An 8,768-nucleotide genomic window follows, 5' to 3' on the forward strand; every position below is an offset into this window, starting at 1 on the left:
AAACAAACAAAAGCCCCCAAACAAAATGAACTCAAATTAAAAATTTAAGTGGAACAAAGAAACCAGCAGCACCACACACACACACACACACACACACACAAACCACACAGCAAAATGACAATAATCAATTCACACCTATTGATAATTACACTGAATGTAAATGGATTAAATGCATCACTCAAGAGACAGAGAGTAGAGGAATGGATAAGAAAACAGGATCCTTCAATATTCTGTCTAAAAAAGACACATCCAAAAGACGGAGACAGTCCCTAAATGCTCATCAACAGAAGAATGATTAAACAAATTTTGATGCATACACATAATGGAATACTATGCAGCACTGAAGAAAAACTATCAATCTGCAAAACCCCTCACAAGATGGATGGACATTATCCAAGCTCTGAAGGACATTATACTGAGTGAAATTGTTGTTGGTACTAAGTGCCATCCAGTCAGTTCCAACTCACAGCAAACCTGTATAGAGTTTCTAAGGAGTGACTGTTGAGTTTGAACTGCTGACTTTGTGGTTCAAATTGACTTTGTAGTCTAGTGCATTATCCCACAGTGCCACACAAGTCAATCACAAAAGAAAAAATATATCTGACCACAGTATGAAAAATGTTACAACTCTAGGAGTCCACAGTTATAAAAACTTAAGAAAAGGTTTTCTTGATGAAAGAAATATGCTATGATGGTTACAGGTGGTGGAAAGGGAAAATTACTCATAGGCTGGAGGGTAGACATGTGTTAACGTAGACAATATATACCAAGGGGGAGGATGGCAGAGGAAAGATGAAGGTAGTGGGAGGAATCAATAGTTAAAGTGAATCGAGGTAAATACTGTTAACTGATGGTACATGGAGGGGATTGCAATCATTGTAATGAAGCATATGATTTGAGTGTAACACTGATGATCTACTCTTTAAATCTTCACTCAATTCATAATAAAAAGTTAAAATAAATATAGCATCGAACCTTACATAGCATCACTATGAGTCAAAATCAGCTTGATGGCAGCGGATTTGAGTTTTTCTGTTTTGTTTTTCTATTAGGATATATAGAGCTTCTCCATATGATTTCTTGGGCTGAAATAACCTTAATGGGAGCAAATCACCAAGTCTTTTCTTCCACAGAGCTATTGATGGGCTGGAACCAGTCTTTTAGTTCGCAGCTGAATGTTTAACCATTATACTACCAGGGTTCTTTCAGAGGGTAGCTCTCCCTACATAGTAATAGTGCCTTTTTACGTCTAAAGCTGATCACTGTTGGGTGTGTATTTCAGCTCCAGTGGGAAATCATCCAAAAGTGCTGAGGAGGCTTCTTGGAGACAGGACTGGTTCCACGTCTTCATTGGTTACTATCCTGGACTCTTCTCACCCTACCACTGAAGTGAGGGGGTGGGGAGGGGACCCTACTGAAGTCACCCAAGCGTAACCATGAACTGTGTAGACTGAGCGTGTGATTCACACAGACCCAAAGTTGGGTTCTGGCTCAGTTACTTCACTTCTCATTGCTTCAATTGTCTCATCTAAAAAAACATACAATCAGAGCTCCTATTTAGTCTTCCTTTAAGGGCTGCTAAGAAATATAGAAAGAAAAGTTCCGCAAGTAATGACTTTAAAAAACAGGAATTTATTTTCTCGTTGTTAAGTGTCGTCAAGTTGGTTCCAACTCATAGTGACCCTAGATAGGGTTTCCAAGGAGAAACTGGTGGGTTTGAACTTCCATCCTTTTACCAGTCCAGTGCTTATTTTACAGAACCATAAGGTTAGATGGTGATGGTGGTTGTGAGCCACCTAGTCATTTCTAACTTATAGCCACACTGCATAGGGTTTCTGAGGCTGTAAATCTTTGTGGTAGCAGAAAGCCTCTTCTTTCTTCCAAGGAGCTACTGGTAGATTCGAACTGCTGCCCATGCAGTTAGCAGCCCAGCTCATAATTTACTACACTATCAGCCACAAGGTTTGTTGTCATTGTTGTTAGGTGCCGTCAAGTCGGTTCTGACTCATAACAACCCAATGCACAACACAACAAAACACTACCCAGTCCTGTGCCATCCTCACAATTCTTGTTACTCTTGAGCCTATTGGTGCTCCCACTATGTCAATCCATAGCATTGGGGGTCTTCCCTTTATTTGTTGACCCCTCCACTTTACCTAACATGATATCCTTCTCCAGGGACAAGACCCTCCTGATAACATGTTCGAAGTATGAGAGATTAAGTCTTGCCATCCTGACTTCTAAGGAGCATTCTGGCGGTACTTCTTCCAACACAGATTTGTTTATTCTTCTGGCACTCCATGGTACTTTTAATATTCTTCTTCAATACCATAATTCAAATGCAACAATTCTTCTACCATCTTCCTTGAATAACTTTCTTGAATAACATTGTCCAACTTTCACAGGCTATTGTAAATACTATGGCTTGGGTCAGGCATATCTTAGTCCTCAAACTGACATCTTTGCTGTTGAACACTTTAAAGAGGTCTTGTGTAGTAGATTTGCCTGAGGCGAGACATTATTTGATTTCTTGACTGCTGCTTCCATGAGGGAGTAATGGTGTGGCACTGAAGAATTATCACTCGACTGCAAGGTCATATAGTGTGAACTATAAGCTTGGTGTGAACCACAGCCACTCTTAGGAAACCGTATACAGGGTTGTTATTAGCCGAAACTGACGGGACTGCATTTAACAACAACTTCCACAAGTGTTGATAGTTGTTGTTGTTGTTGTGAAGTGCTGTCGAGTCAGTTCTGACCCATAGCAACCCTCTATAGGGTTTCCAAGGAGCAGCTGGTAAGCTTGAACCACCAACCTTGCAGTTCAAACGGCTTTGCAGTCTGACTCATTAACCCACAGCGCCACACCAGGACTCAAGCAAAATGAAGTCTTTGACAACTTCAATCTAATCTTTTCTCCATTTATCATGATGTCATTTATTGGTCCAGTGGTGAAGATTCTTAATTTCTTTACATTGAGTTGCAATCCATACTGAAGGCTGTGTTCTTTGGTCCTCATCAGTAAGTATTTTAAGTGTTCTTCACTTTCAGCAAGCAAGGTTATGTCATCTGCATATCGCAAGTTATTGATGAGTCTTCCTCCAATCCTGATGCCACATTCTTCTTCATATAATCCAGCTTCTTAGATTATTTACTCAACATACAGATTGAATAAGTTTGGTGAACTAGAACAACCTTGGTGCATACCTTTCCTGATTTAAAACCATTTAGTATACTCTTGCTTTATATGAGCAACTGCCTTATAGTCTTCATGAGCACAATTAAGTGTTCTGGAATACCCATTCTTCCCAATTTTATCCATAGCTTGTTAGAATCCATAGAAAGCACAGATAAACATCATTCTGATATTCTCTGCTTTCAGTCAAGATCCATCTGATGTCAACAATGATATCCCTCATTCCACATCCTCTTCTGAACCCTGTTGCAGCCACTTTTAAATGATCTTTAGCAACATTTTACTTGCATGTGATATTAATTATCTTGTTCTATGTTTTCTGCATTCCATTGGGTCACCTGTCTTTGGAATGGACACAAAGATGGATCTCTTCCAATCATTTGGCCAGGTAGCTGTCTTCCAAATGTATTGGCATAGATGACTGAGTGCCTACAGTGATGCATCAGCACTGTATCCACAAGGTTTAAAGGACTAGAAACCTGAATTCAGGAGACTGACCCCAGAGGAAGAGTCTCTATCCGCTCTGGGAGAAAACCCTTGTCTCTTTCAGCTTCTCTTCTGTGCTCCTTGGTGATCTCCACAGGGCAGCAAACTTCCCAATTTCTGCTCCCTTGCTTCCATGCTGATATGATATGATCCTCTCAGTAACCAGAAAAAAGCCCACATGAAAAGTCCACACAGGAAGAACTCATGTACTAATTAGGGTTCGAGGTAGGGTTAGGGTAAAGGTTAGCAATTGTTTCTGTGTGCATTTATCACAGTGGGTTTTGTCCTGTGTGGGCTTCTTTTTTTCATGTGCTCCCTTTTCCTAGAACCACTCCTTTCACAAGGAGCTCTGGTAGCACAGTGGTTACCAGTTGGGCTGCTGAGCTCAAGGTCATCAGTTTGAAACTACCATCTGTTCCTCGGGAGAAAGATGAGGCTTTCTGCTCCTGTAAAGATTTACAGTCTCAGAAATCCTGTACAGGATCGCAGAGTCGGAACTGACTCCACAGCGCATCACCACCACCACCATATCTCAAAAGGGATTGTTTAAGACTCATCCTACTGTGTGACAAAGAGTCCTGGTGTGGCACTGTAGAATAAAGCACTGGACCACAAGGTTGGTTAGAACCACAAGGTCAGTGGTTCAAACTCACCAGCTGCTCCTCCCCAACGCTACACAGGGTCGTTGTGAGTCAGAATTAATTCGATGGCACTTAACACCAACAATTGTGATAGTGAATCATTAACATAACAAAGAAACCCTTATTCCCAAATGGGATTGCATTCACAAACAATGTTAGTTGCCTTCTAGTTGATTCTAACTCACAGACACCCCATGCACACACAGAATGAAACACTGTCCAATACGGCACCATCCTCATATTTGCTACTGTGTTTGAGCCCATCGTTGTATCCACTAGGCCAATCTGTCTCATTTTCACTGACCCCTGACTTTACCAAATATAATGTCCCTCCCAGGGACTGGTCCAGAGTACTTGAGATGAAGTAGTGCCACCTTCACCTCTAAGGAACATCTGGATTTACTTCTTCCAACACAAATTTATTCATTCCCCTAGCAGCCCATGGCACCTTGAACATTCTTCATTAACACCATAATTCAAATGCAGAAATCCTTCTCCTGTCTTCTTTATTCATTGTCTAACTTTCACACACATATGAGGCATATAAAAATACCAAGGCTTTGTTCAAGCCATACGTTTAGGAGTTAGGATTTGCAACACATGTTTTGAGAGGACACAATTCAATCCATAACACATCTCAGAGGATTGCTGTGAGGGGAGAGATATATAGTAAGAATTTTTTTTAAATGAACATTTACCTTTCTCTTCCTACACTGTAATTATAATTATTTCAATATTGTTGTTAAGTACCATGGAGTCGGTTCCGACTCATAGCGACCCTGTACAGGGTTTCCAAGGCTGTAACTCTTTACAGGAGCAGAATGTCTCATCTTTCTCCCGCGGAACCACTGGTAGTTTTGAACTGCCGACCTTCAGGTTAGCAGCCCGATTTGTAACTACTACACTACCAGACCACCTTAATTATTGTCAATACTAGCATGCAACCTCAAGTTACCTTTGAATTCTTCAGTTCCAAAATCTAGCCATTGTCAGGTGCTGTTAATTCCATCTCTACTGTCTCCTCAGTCTTCTCCTTGCTGTTCCCAGTCCCTTCCATGACCTTTCACCTGAACACAGGTCTCTTCCTGAACCCTGCTGGGCCTAATGCTACTCTGGTGGGGGTGGTTATGCGCTGTGGAGTCGGTTCTGACTCGTAGTGACCCTGTATAGAGTTTCTGAGGCTGTAAATCTTTATGGGAGCAGAAAACCTCATCTTTCTCCTGCTAATCTTGAGATTAGCATCCCAATTCATAACCACTACACTACCAGTTTCCAATGCTACTCTAAACCTGTGATTTTCTAGATTTGCTGTTCATTAGAATACCTGGGGAACCTGTAAAACTCCCCATTCCCTGGGAGCATCCTGGTCAATTAAAACAGACTCTGTGAGGATGGGACCCAGAGGATTCCAATGAGCGCCCAAGGCTCAGAATCATTTCTCAGTCCCCTGCCCATACTCCCTCATGATGACCTACCCAGAAGACAGCTTCACCCATATCTCCCAATCCTCCTCAGTTCAATAGTATCATATTACTTGAGAAGAATCAACCATCTTAGCAGCTCCTAAACCCATTAAAAAAAAATAAATTCACTGACTCCCTACATGACAATAGTTTTATATTGGTGGAGTTTGTAGACACCGAATGTTGTTTGTAGGTGTCGTCCAGTCGATACTGACTCATAGTAATCCTATGCACAACAGAACAAAACACTGCCTGGTCCTGCACCAACCTCACAATCATTTCTATGCTTGAGCCCATTGCTACTGCCACTGAGCCAGTCCAGCTCATTGGAGGGTCTTCCTTCTATTCACTGACCCTCCACTCTACCAAGCATGGTGTCCTTCTCCAGGGACTGGTCGCTTCTGACAATATATTTGAAGTATGAGAGAGAAAATCTGGCCATCCTGGCTTCTAAGGAGTATTCTGGTTGTAGTTTTTCTGATACAGATCTGTTGGTTCTTTTGGCAGCCCATGATACCTTCAATATTCTCCTCCAACACCACAACTCACATGCATCAATTCTTCTACAGACTTCTTCGTTCACTGTCAAACTTTCACATGCATATGAGGTTATTGAAAATACCATGACTTGGGTCAGGTGCACTTTAGTCCTCAAATTGACGTCTTTGCTCTTAAACACTCTAAAAAGGTCTTGTGCAGTGCATTTACTTAATGCAATACATCATTTGATTTCTTGACTGTTGCATCTATGAGTGTTGATGGTTTGATTTCTGCAAAATGAAGTCTTTGACAACTTCAATTTGTTCTCCATTGATCTTGATGTTATTCATTGATCCAGCGCTGAGGATTTTTGTTGTCTTTACACTGAGGTATAACCCATACCAAAGACTGTAGTCTTTGATCTTCATCATTAAGTATTTTAAGTCCTCTTCGCTTTCATCGACAAATTGTTGTTGTTGTTGTTAAGTGCCGTCAAGTCAGTTCCGACGCATAGCGACCCTGTACAGGGTTTCTGAGGAGCAGCTGGTGAGTTTGAACCACCAACTTTGCAGTTCAAACAGCTTTGCAGTCTGGCGCATTAACCCACAGCGCCACACCAGGACTCCATTGACAAATAGTTACTATAAATTTAGTTGCACTTTTAAATTAATGGAGTTCTTAGACATCATTATGTTGTTAGATAGTTTAGATCTCAGCCTTCAATTCCAGTCCAATGATCTTTTTACTATAGAAAATACTCTAGACTTTCCATATCTGTCCCAACCCACCTCTTCAGACTTTTATCTTGACAAGCACCACGTGCCTAATCAAGTTAACTTTTCACACCCTCTCATTACTAGCTCTGGGTTTACTAATATGTTCTGCCTCCTCCAGGTGCCCTCACTTCTCCACTTGTTAAAATACTATGCCCACTTTACAGTGAAGACAAAGAACTTAGAAAGGGGGATAAAAATCCTAAATGCTCAAAAGTTCATGTGAAAATAGAATTAAAAGGTGATGGAATTTTTCCATGAACTTTTCAAAGTCCCTTCATTCCTATATGGCTTTCTCAACATCATTCAACAACAAAGAAACAAAAATAAAACACTAAAGAACCACCAAACTTGAGGTTAGCAGTCCAGTGCTTAACCTATAGCACCACACCAGGCTGGTAGTTTCAAAGTACCCATCTTTCAATTAGGAACTTGCGTTTAACCATTGCACCACCAGGGTTCCTTGGTTAAGACCTAGGTCTGCAGAATTTCATTGCCGCTCTGCCACTTTAATAGCTGTGTGACTTTGGGTAAATTGCTTAACCTCGTGTAATGGCATTGCGTATATGTCTATCAATTTGCCTGAACTACAGTCCCTCATTAGTCAATCAGATACTAATCTAGGTATTGCTTTGTGAAGATATTTTGTAGAAGTGGTTAAAGTCCATAACTGGTTGACTTTAGTGAGGGAGAGTTTCCTAGATAATCTGGGTGGGCCTAATCAGGCTTTAGCAGCAGAGATGAGGTCTTTCTGATAAATTTCTGTCATGCCTGAGGTCCAATCTGCCATTCCTGGTGGCCTGCCCTCTGGATTTCAGACATGCCTAGCCAATTTATATAACCGTGAAGTTGATCCTTGCCATGAATCTGTTGATAGACGTTTTTTAGTGTTTCTCCTTCTCTGCTTGGTATAGTCCTCATGTTGTTGTTGTCGTTGCGAGGTGCCCAAGAGTAAATTCCAACTTTATGCACAACAGAACGAAACACTACGCAGTCCTGCACCAACCTCACAATCACTGTTACACTTGAGCCCATTCCTGCTGCCACTGTACCAGTCCCTCTTGTTGAGGATCTTCCTCTATTTGCTGACACCCCACCTACCCTCTCAAGACTGACCCCTCCTGATAATACATTCAAAGTGTGAGACACGACTATGGCCATCCAGGCTTTTCAGGAGCATTCGGGCTTTACTTCTTCCAACACAGATTCATTTTTCTTCTGGTAGTTCATGTCTTTTCAATATTCTTCTCCAACACCATAACTCAAATGCATCAATTCTTCTACAGTCTTATTCACTGTCCAACTTTCACACGCATATGAGGCTATTGAAAATACCATGGATTGGATCAGTCACCCTTAATCTTCAAAATGACATCTTTGTTTGTGAACACTTTAAAGAGGTCTTATGCAGCACATTTGCCTAATGCAATACATCATTTGATTTCTTTACTGCTGCTTCCATGAGTGTTGATGGTGGATCCAAGCAAAATGAAGTATTTCGTGGCTTCAGTCTTTTCTCCATTTATCAGGATGTTATTATTGGTCCAGTGGTAAGGATTTTTGTTTTCTTTACATTGAGGTACAACCCATATTGAAGGATTGTATCATCTGCATATCACAGCTTGCTAATGAGTCTTCCTCCAATCCTGATGCCATGTTGTTCTTCATATAATCCAACTTCTTGAATTATTTGCTCAGCATACAGATTGAATAAGTATGGTGACAAAGT

Source organism: Chrysochloris asiatica, unplaced genomic scaffold (assembly GCF_000296735.1).
Source record: "Chrysochloris asiatica unplaced genomic scaffold, ChrAsi1.0 scaffold00003, whole genome shotgun sequence".
In the NCBI taxonomy this organism is placed as follows: domain Eukaryota; kingdom Metazoa; phylum Chordata; class Mammalia; order Afrosoricida; family Chrysochloridae; genus Chrysochloris; species Chrysochloris asiatica.